Source organism: Glycine soja, chromosome 16 (assembly GCF_004193775.1).
Source record: "Glycine soja cultivar W05 chromosome 16, ASM419377v2, whole genome shotgun sequence".
NCBI classification, from domain to species: Eukaryota; Viridiplantae; Streptophyta; class Magnoliopsida; order Fabales; family Fabaceae; genus Glycine; species Glycine soja.
Genome location: NC_041017.1, coordinates 11,461,895 through 11,479,856, shown reverse-complemented (window position 1 = coordinate 11,479,856; position 17,962 = coordinate 11,461,895).

The window sequence follows — 17,962 nt, the reverse complement described above, 5'->3', positions numbered from 1 at the left end:
ATTTGTAGGATAAGACTATGAAGAAAAAGCGTAGAAGGGATATTCATCTATTAAAAGAAGGATTGGAGGGTATTATTGGTGTTACTCAATCATGCAGAGTGGCAACTAAGCGTGTGGCATATGAGCTTGGTCTTCATCTAGGGAAGGAGGTTGGTTTTCAAGTTAGATATGACAAGAAGATTGGAGAAAGTTGTTCTATCTTGTCTATGACTGATAGAATTTTGCTTCAAGAAGTTCAGGTTAATATATTCCACATCTCACTTTAGATTGGAAACCGAAAATTGATTTATTATAAATTTACCTCTTTCATTTGTTTGCACCATGTTTATTGTGATCAATAGTTGCAAGTATCATTCTTATCAGCAAAGCAGTGTTGCTATTATTTTGTTATTGTTGTGATGATGACTTTGTGCTATATTAGGATGATGCTTTGATGTAATTGTGCCTTCTTATATTTTATTGAGGCATTATTTTGTCTTGATTCCTTATAAGGCTCATGAGAGGAGGTTGAACACAAACATTCTAATTAGGATGCTCTCACGTGTAATTAAAAATCGCCAAATGGTAAGTGTTAAAGTGATTTCTTTTACAAAGGAAATATTTTAATATATACCTGTGGCATTTTAATAAGGATGGTATTTTATTTTGCTATTATGACACCTTGCACTTATAAGTGCCACCTTGCAAGTACAAGATTTGACTTCTGGAAATTTATTCCATACTCCTCCACCATTGATAGAAGTTCCTACAAGGCAATTTCCAGTAACAACTTGAAGGCTAGGTGTGTCCATGTTTAAAATCTATTAGAAAATACATGTCAGCCCCCCTTAAAAGTATTATGAAGAGAGAAGCATTGGGTCAAAAAAAGGTGGCAAATATTTTAAGCAAGTTAAAGAGCAGGCTGATTGATAGCACTGCTATGCTAAGAATGGTGTGGAAGGAGAATCCAAGGGAATTATTTTCAAAAAATTTGGATTGGTTTCATGATGTAGCTCCATATAGAGCTTGTAGGCCTTGGATCTTCTTCATCAATGGAGTCCTTTGTTTCTTGAAGATCAATGGCAATAGAATGAAGAAGGAGGAAAGCTGATTGGAGATGCCACTTTAAGGAGAAGATGAGTGAAGAACATGCTCACCACCATAAGAAGTCATGCATAAGAGCTTGAAGGTAGGAGAAGATGAATGGAGGGAGAGGGAGAGCGGGGGGACGAAATTTATGCCTCAAATGAGGTTTGAACTTTGAATTCTAATTTCTCAAATGATCAAAGTTGAAAAAATGCACACACAAGGCCTCTATTTATAGCCTAAGTGTCACCATAAAATTGGAGGGAAATTCAAATTTCACTTGAATGTGAATTTGAATTTGTGGAGCCAAATTTGAAGCCAAAATTTCACAAATTTTGATTAGTGAATTTCAGCTATGGTTCAGCCCATTAATCTAAGATGAAGTCCAAGATTCTCCACTAAGGGTGCTTAGGTGTCATGAGGCATGTAAACCATGAAGGACATGCACAAAGTGTGACTATACGATGTGACAATGGGGTGTAGCAAGCAAATGCTCACCTCCCTCTTAGGTTGGTCCAAAATTTAATTGGATTAGGCTTTTCCCAGTTCAATTAAATTTCTCTCCCAACAAACACATCAAATAGTGCACTTAATGCATGTGAAATTACAAAACTACCCCTAATATAAGAATTAGTCTAGGTGCCCTAAAATACAAGGGTTGAAAAATCCTACATTACTAGGGTACCCCTCCTGACACTATGAAGCCCTAAATACAAGATCTAAAAATAATGAAACTCCAATCTAATATGTACAAAGATAAGTGGGCTCATACTTAGCCCATGGGCCCAAAATCTACCCTAAGGCTCATGAGAATCCTAGGGTTTTCCCCTGCATCTTTGACTCTTCTATCCAATGCCCTTGGGGGGTAGGATTGCATCATTTCAGCAGAGTTTTCACAAGCACTTTGAAGAGTTACAGTTACAAATGCTTAATGAACTACTTATGGAGAAACAAGAACGACCTCTACATAAAAGTTCTAAAAAAAAAAGGAAAATCTAAATCACTACGATAATTGCTCAACAATGAAGGTAAAACATACATTTTTCAATTGTTTGTGCAATCTAAGTTACTAATGTATTTCCTATATTGACAAAAATTCAGTCAAATATATTTGATATAGTTTTTAGATATATTTTTAAAATTAAGCAATTTTGTTGTTCCACTGGTTTCTTTTTTTCTTAAAACTTTTATATTCTTATTTTTATTCAAAATATTTACAAATTAAATTAGTTATATTGTTTTAAATTTTTTTTCTATGTAAAACTTAGACAATAACTTTGACCCAAAATAAAAAATCTCGAAATTATTTACTTTAAAATATTAATTTCACTTTTTACCAATTTCATCAAATTTTCAGTTCTATAAAAATTTGTTACTTCTATAGCAAATGTGAATTCTTTTTTAGTGTTTTTAGTATAGAAACAAACAAGCATTATATATCTTGATGTTGTGGTAAAAATTGCTATTGCGAACTGCAATTTAAAACCATGGTTGTAGCTAAGCTGTGAACCCACAAAAAATATTCCCCAAATCATTCTAAAATGTAGTCTAGAGGACAACAACACCATGAGGAGAAGAATAAGCTTGTCTTGACCCCATTTTTAGAAAACAACCATTGCCATGAGATTATTTTGATGTGGGCCATGCATGCCAAGAATTCTATAGAGTCACTTTTGAAGATGATCTGATTTCTTAGATTCCATAAACACCAGACAGTGACATGCCAAAAAATAAATATGAGCCTTTTGACTCTACGTACTCTTACAAATCCCCCCATCCATATGAACAGGGATTTGGCATCATTAGGGAGGACAACAGAGACTCCTAACCATGCCAACACAACATACCATATTTTTGAGTTGAAACTACAATTAACAAAAAGGTGGTTTTTATCCTCAACTTTTGTTTTTTTGCACAACTTTCTGTCCTCAAGTTGCTTATTGCAAAAGACACATGAATGAGTAGATTATCAAATTTCGGGTCTCTCTTGTGTAACTGATGCCCAATAAGTAGTCTATCAAACAATAACCCCTAAGAAAAAATAAGAACTTTGGATGCAATGACCCTTGGCCAAAATATCTTCAAAGAAAACCGAGAATTCGTCTCCCATTTTCTATAGTCGATTGAATTGTATTTTATTTCTTGTGTAACTATGGCTAGAATTTTGATTCTCTCTAGCAAACAACATATGCATTTTAACTTGATAGTATACACTAACCCGACTTTTGAAGAGAGTTTTATTTGTTGTTAAAGTCTTTTTGGGTAATCAACGTTCCCTCAAACAAAATTACCCACACCAATAAAAGATTGTGAGAACACAACAAAGGTTACACTGCAGGAAAAATAATAATAAACACAAGAATTGTCTCAAAAGTATTTCACTATCACAAAATGATTACAAGATTCTAACCCACTATAAATTGTGTATCACTCTACAAACCCAAGTACCCCACTCAATAGTTACAAGAAAGGATAACACTCTCACAAAAAGACACTTTTCTCTCAACAAAATGACTTTGTTTCACAATCTCTCTTCTCACACATTCTCTCTTCATATGTGTTTTTTTCACTATTTCTCTTCTCTTTTTATAGTGAAGATTGTTACCAAATATAATAAATAAGTTCTCTTGGAAGTTGAAACAAAAACAACTTTTAATGCATCCATTCAAATAGGCTTCATCTTGTAAAATGCAATCTTTCACTTTGCATTTAAACCACCTAAATCTTAGTGGTAAAAATTCAATTCCCACTATGCATTAAATGCACCTTATCTTTTGGCTGGAAATTCTACATGTCTCTCTTTCTTCTTTTTTTTTGGTTAAATCCTTCTAGTTTTTTTCTTAATTAAATAAATTCTATCCTGAATACGATGTTTCCCACTTCACAATTATTCTCTTGACAAAGTTTTTTTCTTTTTTTACTGAAACATTTTACAAAGTTGAAGCTTAAATGATTCAAGTTTCTTGATGGAGTAATATATATATATATATACACTAAATCCCTAAACTTATTGAGACCAATACATTTATTTTTTTGATTATAAAAATCTTATTTTTTAGTCTCTAAAATTACCAGGTGATGGTTATATCTTACTCCTCAAAACTACAAAAGTAAGAATTCAAATAATTGATGCATAATAATTCAATGAACTAAAACAGCATTTTTGTAACTTTGGAAACAAGATTGACTTCAGTTTATCATTTTAGGAACAATTATAATTATAATTACTTGAGTATAATTGCCCGTGTAAATGTCAATTTAAATGTCTTCAACTCTAATGGCAACCTTGGATAATATAAGGCCAGACTTATTACTAAGGGCTTTACTTAGAAAGATGACATATATTTTAAGAGGAGGAGTCAAGTTACTCCAAGAGTAACTTTAAAAAACTTATTCCTCATTCTCAACCTTTATACTCTTAAAATCTAATTGTCAGTCATTAGATTTTAAGAAAATGAATGATGAGGACGAGAAGTAACTCCAAAAGAGTTATTCTTAGAGTAACTTGATCACTCTTCATATTATAAAGAGGTTTTTATTAGTCTCACTCTCACAAAAGGATTCTTCTAGGATTATCATGCCACTGATGCCCATTATGACTGGGAGGACATGTATTTGACAAAACCATATGTCCAACCATTATACTCTCAATCGAGTTGAGACTATCAGTGGCGCGTCAAGGTTATCTTGTCATTCAACGATGTAAACTATAAATCAACATTAGTCATGTGGATATTTCAAACCAAATAACACCCTCAAGGTTAAAGTCATACTTTAACTAATTCATGGAATTTTTGGTTAAGCTCAACAACATCTTTTGTGGCGTCCCTAAATTAATGACTGGTTTAATAGTAATAATTTAAATAACAAAAACCATGGTAAATTTTTTTTTTCTTTTTCTTTTTCATTTCTTTCTCTTTTTGACCATAACTAGGTTTAGAAGGAAAATCCTCACTATAAAGTCCTGAATGGCCAGTTCACAACTCTATTCGGAGTCATTTCTTTCTTACCGCTCATAATTCTCTAAATTATTTCGCTGTTTCAAAAGGAAGAATATACCAGCCATTACTTTAGTTCGTCACGTAAAAATAAAAGGATAAAATACAGTCGATAAACTCTTTTACAAATAAAGTTGCTAATGCTTTCTTTTCAAATAACAAGATTGATCATAAATGCTTTCATCATTTAAAGCTGTCCAAAATATGGGAGTTTTTACAAAATATATAGTGTCATCCAGAGCAAAGGTGTCCACAGTGTTGGCTTCAGCCACATGTATACAATTATCAAATTCCTATACATCAGGTCTACCCATACAAAGCAAAAGAGTAAACCTAACAGTCAGTCCTAGATACACCCACCCTCAAAAATACACAAAGCTAATCCAAGGAGCTGTCCACTCCACTATGCGCTGAAGCGTCCGTGCAGGTTCATCTGGATGCACCAAAGAAGTAGCCGTGAATCGAATGGTGCCCCGAAATCGGCACCTCGTGTTACCTTCGAGGGTCTCCCAAGCTCCCTCTAGGCACTCCATCTCTACTCGATCACGGATTAGTTGCGCCGCCATCACGATCTACAAGGAAGAAAAGAAAGGGGTAGACTCTTTCACAAGAATCTAACTATGCCGCAACACAAAGCTTCTCATAACCATTACATGCAAGAAAAATGGGTATTTTAAGGCTTTCCATCTCTGGTAATCGATTACACATCCTTGGTAATCGATTACCAGAGGCTAAACTTGAATTACACAGCCTCAGGACATGAAATATGCAATAATACACTGTGTAATCGATTACACATGCCTGGTAATCGATTACCAGTGACCCATTCCTCTGTGTAATCGATTACACAGGCTGGTAATCGATTACCAGAGGCTTCTATCATCTCCCAAATCCCTTTTTAAGCCTGGTAATCGATTACACCCCTTGGTAATCGATTACCAGAGGCTTCCTTAGCTTCCTGACCTCGTTTTCAAGCCTGGTAATCGATTACACCCCGTGGTAATCGATTACCAGAGACCATCTTAGCCTCCTGTCTTCAATTTTAAGCCTTGTAATCGATTACCCACCCTTAGTAATCGATTACCAGAGGCCACAATCCACATATTACACAAAATTCACAGCTGGCCAGCCACCACAAGCCTCCTTGCTTTGTGGTCTTGTTTTCCTTTTATCTGTTGACTGCCAGGAGCTCGCCTGCTTAGGTACATCACAGGTTCTCACTGACCGACTATGCCCGGGTTGGGTCGGGATTGGTCAAGCTTGGTTTTGGGCAATAGCACCCCACCTGACGTCCCCAAGGTCTCCTGACCCCCGCGACATATCTCCAAGTACCACTCTGTGGTCAACAATAAAAGCAGGAAGTTTCACCCTTCAACACTTCCTCATCTCAAGCTTGTAGGATTATGGGGTACCCATCACATGTGGTACTAGGTGGCGGTCGGGCGATGGTGCACAACTAGTTTTTCCACATCCACAATGCGCGCATAAACCCACCATCCCCTGTTGCCCACCTCCAACTGAGCTCACGTATTCCCACGTAGCCCATATCCTCGTTTCTCTCAACACCGGGTCCCCATCAATCCTCCCAAGCTTCCACAACATCCAAGCAAAACAACATTCACACAGCACAAGCTATCACAGCCAAGCAAAACAAAGCAAAGGCAGAAAACTCTGCCAAAACACCAACCAAAAATCATAGCTTTTCCCACTCAAAGACCCCAGTAACAATTCCTTCGATCCAATTCGTTAACCGTTGGATCGACTCCAAAATTTTACTGGAAGTCTACAGTGCATAAGCCTACATTTTGACCGTTGGGATCTACTAGCAAACATCCAGAACTCATTCTACATTACTCTTTCCACAACCAGCAAATACATGGATTTTTCTGCACTTGTGCAGAATTCTGCTGCACAATTTTACAGCAAAATCTGCACAAAGAGCATATTTCGAAAACCACACTTCCCCTCATCCAATCTTGCCCAAATCAATTCCTACAAGTCTCAATTCATGTATCAATCATGTCTAACCCAAAATCAAGCTTCAAAACACAGCAACACAGAATCTAGGTGTCCAAAACCCCTTAATTCAATGGGTTTTCTAGGTTTGAAAAGTGAAATTTAGAATGAGGTAAATTTGAGGCAAACTCTCACCTCACACCAGTCCATAACATCCATTTAGACTTGTTCAAACTGGATTTACACCTAAAATCTCACCGAATCAAAATTTGACTCTTCAACACCCAAATTTACCCTAGCAATGGCTCTTTGTTCACTTTGGTCATTTGTTTTTCTCTCTAGCTCAGCCTAACCTTTCTCACATGTTCTAAATGACATTTCAAGCTAGTATTAACTCACTCTAACCTCCATTTACCACAGAATTCAGACTTAGTCTTCCAACTCTCAAAGTCTCACTCTTTTTCCACTCATAACCTCACATTCTCACTTTCTAACCTTGGGTTAGTTCTACCCTTCATCTCTAACAGATTTCCATCAGCAATTTCAGCATATAAACATCACAAACATCATCACAAAAACCCTAAAACAGAATGGGTATGTCTAACTCACCCAAACATGGCAATTTCGACAAGCTTTCAACAAATGTCTTCACAAATAATCATCACACAGCAGAAAACTAACAAAACTACCCCTCATATCTCCCAAAACCCCATACCCACGAAAATCAAGAGGGAAAGAAGTCCACCCAAACCTGAATTTTCGAAGTCCCACTCGTAGCCACGCACTTCACGACTCCGAAAATGCTCTCCTTTCGCGATTTGGAGCAGAAATGAGCACCAAAGGTTGAAGCTTTGTTGGGCAACAATGGTGGATGGGAGAAAAGAAGAAGAAGGCTGCGTGAGAGAGAGAGAGAGAGAGAAAAGGCTTCTGAATTTCTGCTTTGGCTGAGTGAGGAGAGAGAAAAGCTTTTTGGTTTTAATAAAAGGGTTTTCCCTTTTTCCATTATTTTATTCAAGCTCTGCCATATGTCCCTATTTGATTGGAGCAAAAGGGCCCACTTTCTCTTTTTTGACTGTGACCCATACTCAGTCACAAAAGTGAGAAAAATCTGACCTTTGAAACGCTAAAATCCTACCTCGGTTTGCGTGTCGTTTCTCTGATTCCAGTTTCTCGCGTTTCTCTGCGTCCGCCGGGGCCAGTTTTCGAAAGCAAGCAATATATATATCAAAACGCTCAGAATAAAACCCCGAGCGTGGTTTAGAGGTTGGTTTCGTTAAATTTTAAGTCGCACGCAAAACGATGATTTTTAACTAATTAGTTAGGAATTAACCCATAACCTCCCAGTTATGGATTTCTCTCCCTTAATTAGCCTAACCCGCATATCTTGCCCCCCGCTATTCCTACTTCTACCAAGAACATATAGGCATATACACTGAATAATACTTATATATAATCATTCAAAATACATCGTTTCCGTAAACTCCGGGTAGAAATTTCCAGGATGTTACATCTTTCATCTAGAAATGTATGTGCATTCATGAGGCGTGATCATATAGAATGCATATAGCTTTACTTCAAGTCTTACACGTACAATCACATCACTTCATCCATATCTCATACACCTAGGCATCATGCATCATAACAATCTCAATACTTGCATGAACTTCAATATCATCATTCACGCATATACATAGTTGTCAATCATATCATTTCATGAATGTTACTTATTCAAAAGCATGCAAGCATACTAGGTCTCAAGACTTTATACATATCATAACAATCATAAAATGAATCTAAACATGGTTCAAGGCATCAACATGACAACACATTCATACATTTCAAGAAATAGTAATCACATAAGATATGAGCATGAAAAACAATTACATAGCTTGCCTAACTTCTAATTGGGCTAGAAATTACTATTTTCCAAGCGGTCGAGCTTAGCGCAACACTACATGCTTAGCCCACTTTGACTGTCCAGAATCTGGTGGGTCAGGCTTAGCGCGCCTATCACATGCTTATCTTAGAGGATCTTCGAGCTTAGCAAGCATAGGTGATGCTTACCTTACAAGAAAAAAATACTCAAAACTTACTCTTTGAATGTCCCCTCGCTTAGCATGCATGTCACATGCTTAGTGCGCCAATCCAAGGGTCCTACACTTGTATTGTTGAGGTTGGAGTTAAGTGTATGCTACAATGGTCCTTATCTAAGAGCAATGGATGGGAGAATGGATTTAATGGTGGGTAGAAAGGCGTACATGTCAATTTTTTACTAGAAATTATACATTTAACATTGCTAGGTTAACATCGGTTTTCGACAAAACCGATGTTAACACAAACGCAGTGGCATACTTGTAATTAAGACTAGTTTATTAACATCGGTTTTGTCAAAACCGATGTTAACATAGCATCGTTAACATAAGTTTTTATAGAACCAATGTTAACATTGGTTTTTATAGAACCGATGTTAACATGACATAGCTAACATTGGTTTTATGAAAACCGATGTTAACAGGGCTATGTTAACATTGGTTTGTTAAAAAAACTGATGTTAACTAGGATATGTTAACATCATTTTTTTTAAAAAAAAACAATGTTGTAGTTTTAATTAAACTTGCAAACTAAAAATCCTTTCATTTCGCACTCAGTCTCTTGCAAACCCTCCCTCACAAACCCTCCCTCACAAACCCCCTTGCTGAGTCTCGTAAAGCCACCCTCAAGCCGTCGTCGCCACCGTCATCACTGCCATTGCAGGCAAAACCCCAAAACCCTTTCTCCCTTTGTTCGTCATTGCTCAGTACCCTCTGGCCCGTCGTCTCCTCCTCACCGTGCCACTCAACTTGCCATTAAGTGCCGCAAACCACTCCATGAGTTCATGTGAATGCTGCAAACTGCAAACCTACAACTATGCTACTCCACGAGTTCATGTGACTGCCGCAAACCGCAAACTTGCAACTACGCTACTCCACAAGTTCGTGTTTGTCACTTCCGCGATTTAGGTACGTGGGTGCTCAAACCTTTATCTTGCTCAAACCTTTCTCCCTTTAGAATGTTAAAATCAGGTCCATGAGTTCGTTTTGTTGCTGGATTAGTGAGTTCATAGGGAGGGAAATGTTGTGAACATAAAAGTTGTCCAGTGGGTTCGCGAGTTTGTTGTTCCTTTTGCCACTTTTGATTTTGTAAGTTTTTTATCATTTTCTCTTCAAATTTTGATAGCTGTAACAATTCAAAGAATGTAAGACTGTAACTCCCAGAGATAGCTGTTATTGTTAGTAACTTCTAGTGATTTACTGGATTTGTTGTTGACTCAAATCCATGATTTAAAGGCTTTTAATTGAGTATTCAGTGATTCCTTCAACCTTTTTGTTTAGTGAAAAGAGATATAAGTATGATAGTGTAGTGATTCTAGTAGAGAATGATGGAAGAAGGCATTAGATGTAAATGTAATTACATGCAAAAACTACCATACTCCGTGCTTCCCTTTTTTCTACCCATTTATAAAAAATACCCTACTTTGTTCTTCAAAATTTTGTTCATGATTCTATTCTCTTGGGATATTACTTTGCTTAATGAATTATTATGATAGATACGCTTACCAGGCTAAGTAGTTTTTGTTTATAGTTTGTGTACCAACCATGGCTTGAAATTGAGTTGTGACAAGGGAATGTAAGGGGGAAAATTACGGGCATCAAAATTTAGAACAATGTCTATGTGTTATTTTGTACGAAATATAGTCAGCTATGGAACTACTTGCTATATTAAATGAAACATATTTGGTAGAAACACTGAGGTACAATTGCTCAAAAGTTGTAGTTGCAGCATGTTGGGAATGACCTTTTTTTAATATTGAGTGAAACATATTTTGTAGCAAAAAATATTTGGTGGAAGCAACAAGCTAGGTATAATTGGTCAAAGTTGCAAAATTTAAGGAAAATCCCTTAATTTTATAGGCTGAACTACCAGGTTAAGTGGAGGGTACAGTGCCCCTAGCTTAAGCTAAGTTGAAGGCACAAAAGACATAATTAACATATGTTGTGTGTATTAGCTATTAAAATTTTAACTTGACTATTATAAAATTTCATAACTAATTAAAAATTCCTATATATGCATGATTCTAACTCTTGTAGCCAGTTCTAGATCCACGTACCACCCTTCCAGTTTCTCAGTCAAGGAATTCGGTGAACGTAGTAGCTTATTATTCATTAAAATTCCAACTTGACCCGAGTCCTGTGAAGCTGGTTGGGGTGGATGTACTTTAGTGGATGAAGTGGAAGAGATAACACCATCATTATCTTCTTTCTCTCGATTCTCAGACTCATAATTCTCATTTTGAAATTTGTTGAGTGCTTCTAGAACTTCATCCATAGAAGGACTTAATTCATTGTCTCCTTGCATACACCGAAAGGCCAACCCTACTACTGAAGTTAGTATCCTTTTAACTACTTGGTCTGACTCAAACCCAAAGAATGGGTCTACAAGCTCACTAAGCTTTACTTTTTGCATCTTTTTCATGGTAAGATTTGCCAAGTTAGCTTGATATCTTTCCCTGGCTGCATCATCTGCTACCATGGATGATATCAGCTCAATAAGCACAACCCCAAAGCTATACACATCACTCTTGTCCTTGAACCTGTACAATTGGAAATATTGAGGGTCAAGATACCCTAGAGACCCTTGTGGAGCTGTGGAGACATGGCTTACATCATTGGGGAGCAATCTTGAAAGCCCAAAATCCGGTACCTTAGTCGAAACACTAATGTCAAGTAGAATGTTGTTGGTTTTGACATCACGGTGGATGATATTAGAAGTATGGAGATAAAGAACAAAACTAATGATTTGTGCTCCAAAACTAATAAATCTCCTCCAATCGTTTCTACACTCCTACTATTTAGGCAAATATTTTATAGAAAAACACAGATAATAAATTGTGATGTACACAAGTATAACATAAATCAGAGTAGAGATTTAGAAGAATAAGATATCCTACTTGAGCAAACAAACACCAAACAATAAATAAATAAAAAATAGTGACATTAACCATACATGAGAAACATAAAGGTAAAAAGTACTAGACCTTATCGGTGTGAAATGCATGAATGATAAGAAGATGCACCTCCTATGTTAATATCTTATTATTATTTTGATATATAAGGTTTGCTCCACTTACACACTTATTTTATTTTATCTATTAATACACTTTATATATTATGTATCTAAGTATAGATTGGGTATTATTATTAATTAAGCATATGAATGCTAAACAAATGTATTGCTTTTTCTTTCATGTTTTCTTGTTTTGAGCTATATAGCCAAATGCTAGTTGCTTCCCTCACTGAAGGATTAGTAGAAGAATATTTGTTCCCCTAAAAACACCACATACACACAACAACCGTTTGTTGTTCCTTCTTTAAAATGGAGCATCGAAACCCAACAGGTAATCTGGTCTCAGTCTGACTCACAATAACTCAGCAAAAATCCATTATGTCATACCTCTAAGCTTTAAGACATTTAGCATATGCAATTACCATTGATAAGAAAGCCTTGCTCCACTTATACATTTATTGTTTGCCTACAAAATTCAATATTCATTCTAAAATGACAATAGACCCTACTACTCTTAAGTATTCAATATTCATTCTAAAATTGAAAATTCAATATCCAGTATTCATACCTTTCTGCTCTAACAAATATGTTGTTCATCTGATAGCAATCATTGGAGAAAGAACACTATATCTGCTTGGTGAATCTTAATCATGAATAGAAACAAGAATTATCCTCTTATAGCTCTCTTTGCTTGTCACATGAATAAGTAACACTTTTAATAGCCAACAAGCAGTTTCACATACTTTGGTTGAGCATAAGCTGAATTAGTTTGTTGTAGTTGAACTTGGTTTGGCTTTGAGTTCTTCTAATGCCATTACTCATTATATCAACTCTAGGTAAAGCTGAATTAGTTTGTTGTTGTTGAACTTGGTTTGTCCATTAGCCTTGTTGTGGAAGTTGTTTCATTATATCAACTCCAGGTAAAGCACATTGTTACTACTTCTTATATATACATGTATATGTGTAAAGCATGTATTAAAACCTATATTAAAACACTACGGCCAAATATAGCTGCTAGGCAGGTGTTAAAGTTGTAGAAGCTTTAAGCTGACAAAGAGTTGAGAAGTTTGGATAATCTCACTTGAAGCTGTGAGTTTTCATTGATAATTTTTACATTTGTTCAAGCTTCCTTACTCGAGAATGTCTCTGAAATTGCTGGTTTTTTTTTTACCATATACTTGATCTGAAATTTCTACTTAAATGTATGTTTTTATGAAAATTTGTTAAGGTGTTAATTACAAGGATTAAGCAATATATAATTTAAGTGCAAGGTTCTAAGGCCAGAGTATTATTTTGAAACAATAATTGTTTTCTCAGGACTGCCTTTTAAATAGTGTAGTACCCTATACCTAGCCTAGAGATGAAATAGTCAGAAATTATGCATAAATTGGCTAATCTCACACTGATTAGTGTACTATATCTGGCTTTATATGAGCAAGATATCTGCCCCAGCTCCCTATCTGCAGCATCTCTCCTAACCTTGCTTCATTTTAGAATCTGGTCTTCATCAACAACTACCCTTTCAACACCTCCAATGGAATGTTCATAAATAGTGAATATAGGACTAGACCCTACACCCCAATGAAAACCCTCAAAGTGGACTTAACCCTGGGTGCTTTCCCTAAACAGGCCCCCAAAACAGCATCATAGAGAAACTATGTATGCATGATTATCTATATCTTAATATGCACAGAGGAATTAGTGTATCCTAACCCCAAAACCTTAAGGACTGAAAATGATGAGAAATACATTACCTTAAGCAAGTTGTTCAGAAAATTAAAGCAATTGACCAGACAAATACAATGAAAAAAATATACCTTAACTTTGACTAGCTTGTAGCAAGTCCATTGGTGTTACTTCATGATATACCTACTTACCAATGAAATATTTAAATTATAGGCACTATTTATCTAGTTCTTTGCATCGTCATCACAACATTTGTTCCTCGACACTATACTGATCATCATCCCAAGTACAAAAGTTTGCAATCAATTTTGATGCTCACTTTTGTTATGATTGTTTTTGTATATTGCTGTATGTGATTAATGTACTTTGCTTTAGATACAACTTTTGTTCATAATGAGTGAACCTTAGATTCCAGTTTGAGACTGAATGCAATGATTCTTGCGGACAATTTGCATTAATCATTGTATTCAATCTTGAATTGTTCGTTTGGACAGTTTGGGGAGACTCATATTTTTATGGTAGATTCATGCATTAAGGTTAACAATATTTTGTTGAATTTGATGAAATTTCGGTACAATGCATTTCTGGTTGTTCTCTGAGTGCATACTTGATTATCGGCAAATTAATTTCACCGATTTCATGTCATGTACTTGGAGACCAATGCAAAATGCTGCCGAAATTTTGTCAAATTTAACAAAATAGAATTAACCTTCACATATGAAGCTACCATAAAAAAAGGTCTTCCTGAATGGGATAGGGCCACACCTATAATAAAAAAGTGAGATTTTCATGCATCGAATAACTTTGTGAGTATCATGGAGTTATTATTTAGATGGATCAAAGTTGGATGAATAAAAGTCGCATGAGCTGTACATATGAGGAAGGCATCGAATAGTTCTTGCAATATGCCTCTGAAAGAAGTCGACAAGATGAGGACGAAAAATATTATTGTCCTTGCATCAATTGTTTGAACGAAAGACGACAAATACTGGATGAGATACGGGAGCATCTATTGTGTGATGGAATTAAGAAGAATTACACCACGTGGATAAGACATGGAGAATTGATAGACATGCAGAGTGGGTCCCAATCCAAACCATTTGGTGTAGAAATGAGAGATCACTTGGAGGATATGATTCGTGACCTTGGACAGGAGTCTTTTCAGCAAGCACATGTGATGCAAGCTCCATTGGAGCTTGTAGGCCTAGGATCTTCTTCATCAATGGATTCCTTTGCTTCTTGGAAGATGAATGGCAGCGGAATGGAGAAAGGGAGAGAGAGAGGAGACGCCACTTCAAGGAGAAGATGAGTCTAGAAGAAGCTCACCACCATAGGAGGCCATGGATAAGAGCTTGGAGGAAGAATGAGATGAATGAAGGGAGAGGGAGAGAAGAGCACGAAATTTTGTGCTCTAAATGAGCTTTGAAATCTGAAGTTTAATATTCAAATCATCAAAGTTGAAAAAAATGCACACACATGACCTCTATTTATAGCCTAAGTGTCACACAAAATTGGAGGGAAATTCAAATTTCACTTGAATTTGAAATTGAATTTGTGGAGCCAAACTTTGGAGCCAAAATTTCACTAATTATGATTAGTGAATTTTAGTTATGGTTCAGCCCACTAATCCAAGATCAATTCCAAGATTCTCCACTAAGTGTGCTTAGGTGTCATGAGGCATGAAAAGCATGAAGGACATGCACAAAGTGTGACTATATGATGTGGCAATGGGGTGTAGTAAGCAAATGCTCACCTCCCCCTCTAAAATTTAATTGGATTGGGCTTCTACCAATTCAATTAAATTTATTTCCAACCACACACATCAAATATCCACTTAGTGCATGTGAAATTACAAAACTACCCCTAATACAAAAACTAGTCTAGGTGCCCTAAAATACAAGGGCTGAAAAATCCTATATTTCTAGGGTACCCTACCTACATTATGGAGCCCTAAATACAAGGCCCAAAAATAATGAAACCTTAATCTAATATTTACAAAGATAAGCGGGCTCGTATTTAGCCCATGGGCCCGAAATCTACCCTAAGGCTCATAAGAACCCTAGGGCCTTCTCTTGCATCTCTGGCCCAATCTACTTGGAGTTTTTCTATCCAATGCCCTTGCGGAGTAGGATTGCATCATTCCCTCCCCCTTGAAAAGGATTTGACCTCAAATCCTGAGGTTCTTGATACTCTGGGCTCCTTCCCTTAACACCTGTAAAAAGAACAAAAACATATGTATTAGTGGTGTTTAGTATGTTGAAGTAAGGTAAGGTCTGAAAACTCATTTCCGGGGCATCTTCCCATGAAGGAACATGGTTCCTCACCAACTCAATGAGTGGTGCTACAAGTATAGAAAAATATGGGGAAAACCTTTTGTAAAAGTTTGTTAAGTCTTGGAAGCCCCAAATTTTTCTTACACTTGGTGGAGCGGGCCACTCAGGAATGACCTTTATTCTCTTAGGGTTCATGGGAACCCTTTGATCACAATTTAAAAAATTAAGAAAAGTAAAGCAATAGAACATACCTTTTTCTGTATTTTCATGTTGATTATTCCTACCAAAAAGTATGACAAACCTAAGGTGTCCCATATGTGTGCCTAAGTTTGTATTGAAACTAAAAATAAGAACAAACCTACCTAATGAGTCCCTATGTACACAAATCATGAAGATGTTGGGTGCATGAGTAATTTTACAAAAGAGTGTTGCACCACCCAAAGCATTCATCACACCACCTATTTTAGGGATTTGGTGCCTAATAATACCTATTTTGGGCACCAACAAAGCACAAGGATTTAATCTCTTGCGAACCAAACCCTCATCCAACAACTCCTTTACTTGAGGAATAAACTCAAGCCTAAGAGATGTGGCAATGCTAACAAGTGTCTTTTTACAAAGGAGAAAATGTGGAGGTTGTCTAAGAAGGGAAATTTCTTTAATATTTGTCTTTATTTCAAAATGTCTTTCCTTCTTAGCTAACCTCTTGGAGGAGACACTTACCTCCTTACACTCCTCCTTAACCATTAAAGGTTGTCCTTCTTCTTGGGGGTAGATCTCTTCACTAGATTCTTCCCCTTTTGCTTCTTCACTTTTACTAGAGGAAGGTGAAGTAGTAGCCTCATCTTGGCTACTATAAATGTCTTGGCCCCTCATAATCATGGTTTTATTGGTGGGGCATTGAGAAGTAATGTGTCCTCTTCCAAGACATTTAAAGCACTTCATGGAGCTAGTCTTCTCTTGCATACTAGCCTTAAGGGGTTGCTTTTCTATTGTCTTCCCCTTATCATCTTTGGGCTTAGAAGGTCTCACCCCTAAGATTCCTTGACCTTGGTCTTTCTTTGGATAAGAGTGAGAGCCATAAGATTTTGAAGTAGACTTCCTTTTAAGTTGTTGCTCTACCCTTATTTCCCAATCTAAATTGGCCTCTACATTGTCCTTCCCATGGAAGTATGGGAGTTTAATGTTAACCTCTTGAGGCTTTCTTTCATTTTCTCTCCTATGGGAGTGAGGTATAAGATGTGACCTATGCCTTCCTTCATAATAGTCACGAAGTTCTTCACTTAGGCTCTTGCAAGAGTTATGACTACTATAGGAGACATGTTTTTCTCTTTTCATTTCTTTCATTATTTTTCTTCTTTCTTCCTCTCTTATTTTCTTTCTTTCATCTTGACTTATTTCTTCCACTCTTTTTTTACCTTTTTCTTTTCTCTCTTGTTTTTCTTTCCACAACTTAAGGGATCTCAACTCATCTAATATCTTATACAAGGGGTCCTTAGGAGTAGAACCCTCACCATTAACACTAGATGAAGAATGAAGACTCATGTTGGTTCCTAAGTTATGGTTCTTTCTTGTTGGGGGTTTGAAAACAAAAGGTAAAATAAACTATGGTTGAAACTAGCCAAAATAAACACTAAAAGAGGTGTGAAAGATAAGGTAAAAACTAATTAGTAAAAGGCAAGCTATCTAGGCAGTTTGACAATGGAGGGTAAAGGAAATAAGCTATGAAAATAAGCAAGAAATTAAAGTGCAAGAAATGCAAACTAGGCGGATCCTAAGAGTGTTTGGATGACCTCATTTAAGGTTCCCAACAAAACACTCACTATCCTAAGGGGAAATTGCCTAAAATTATTACACACAAATGGAAGTAGGGTGACCTAG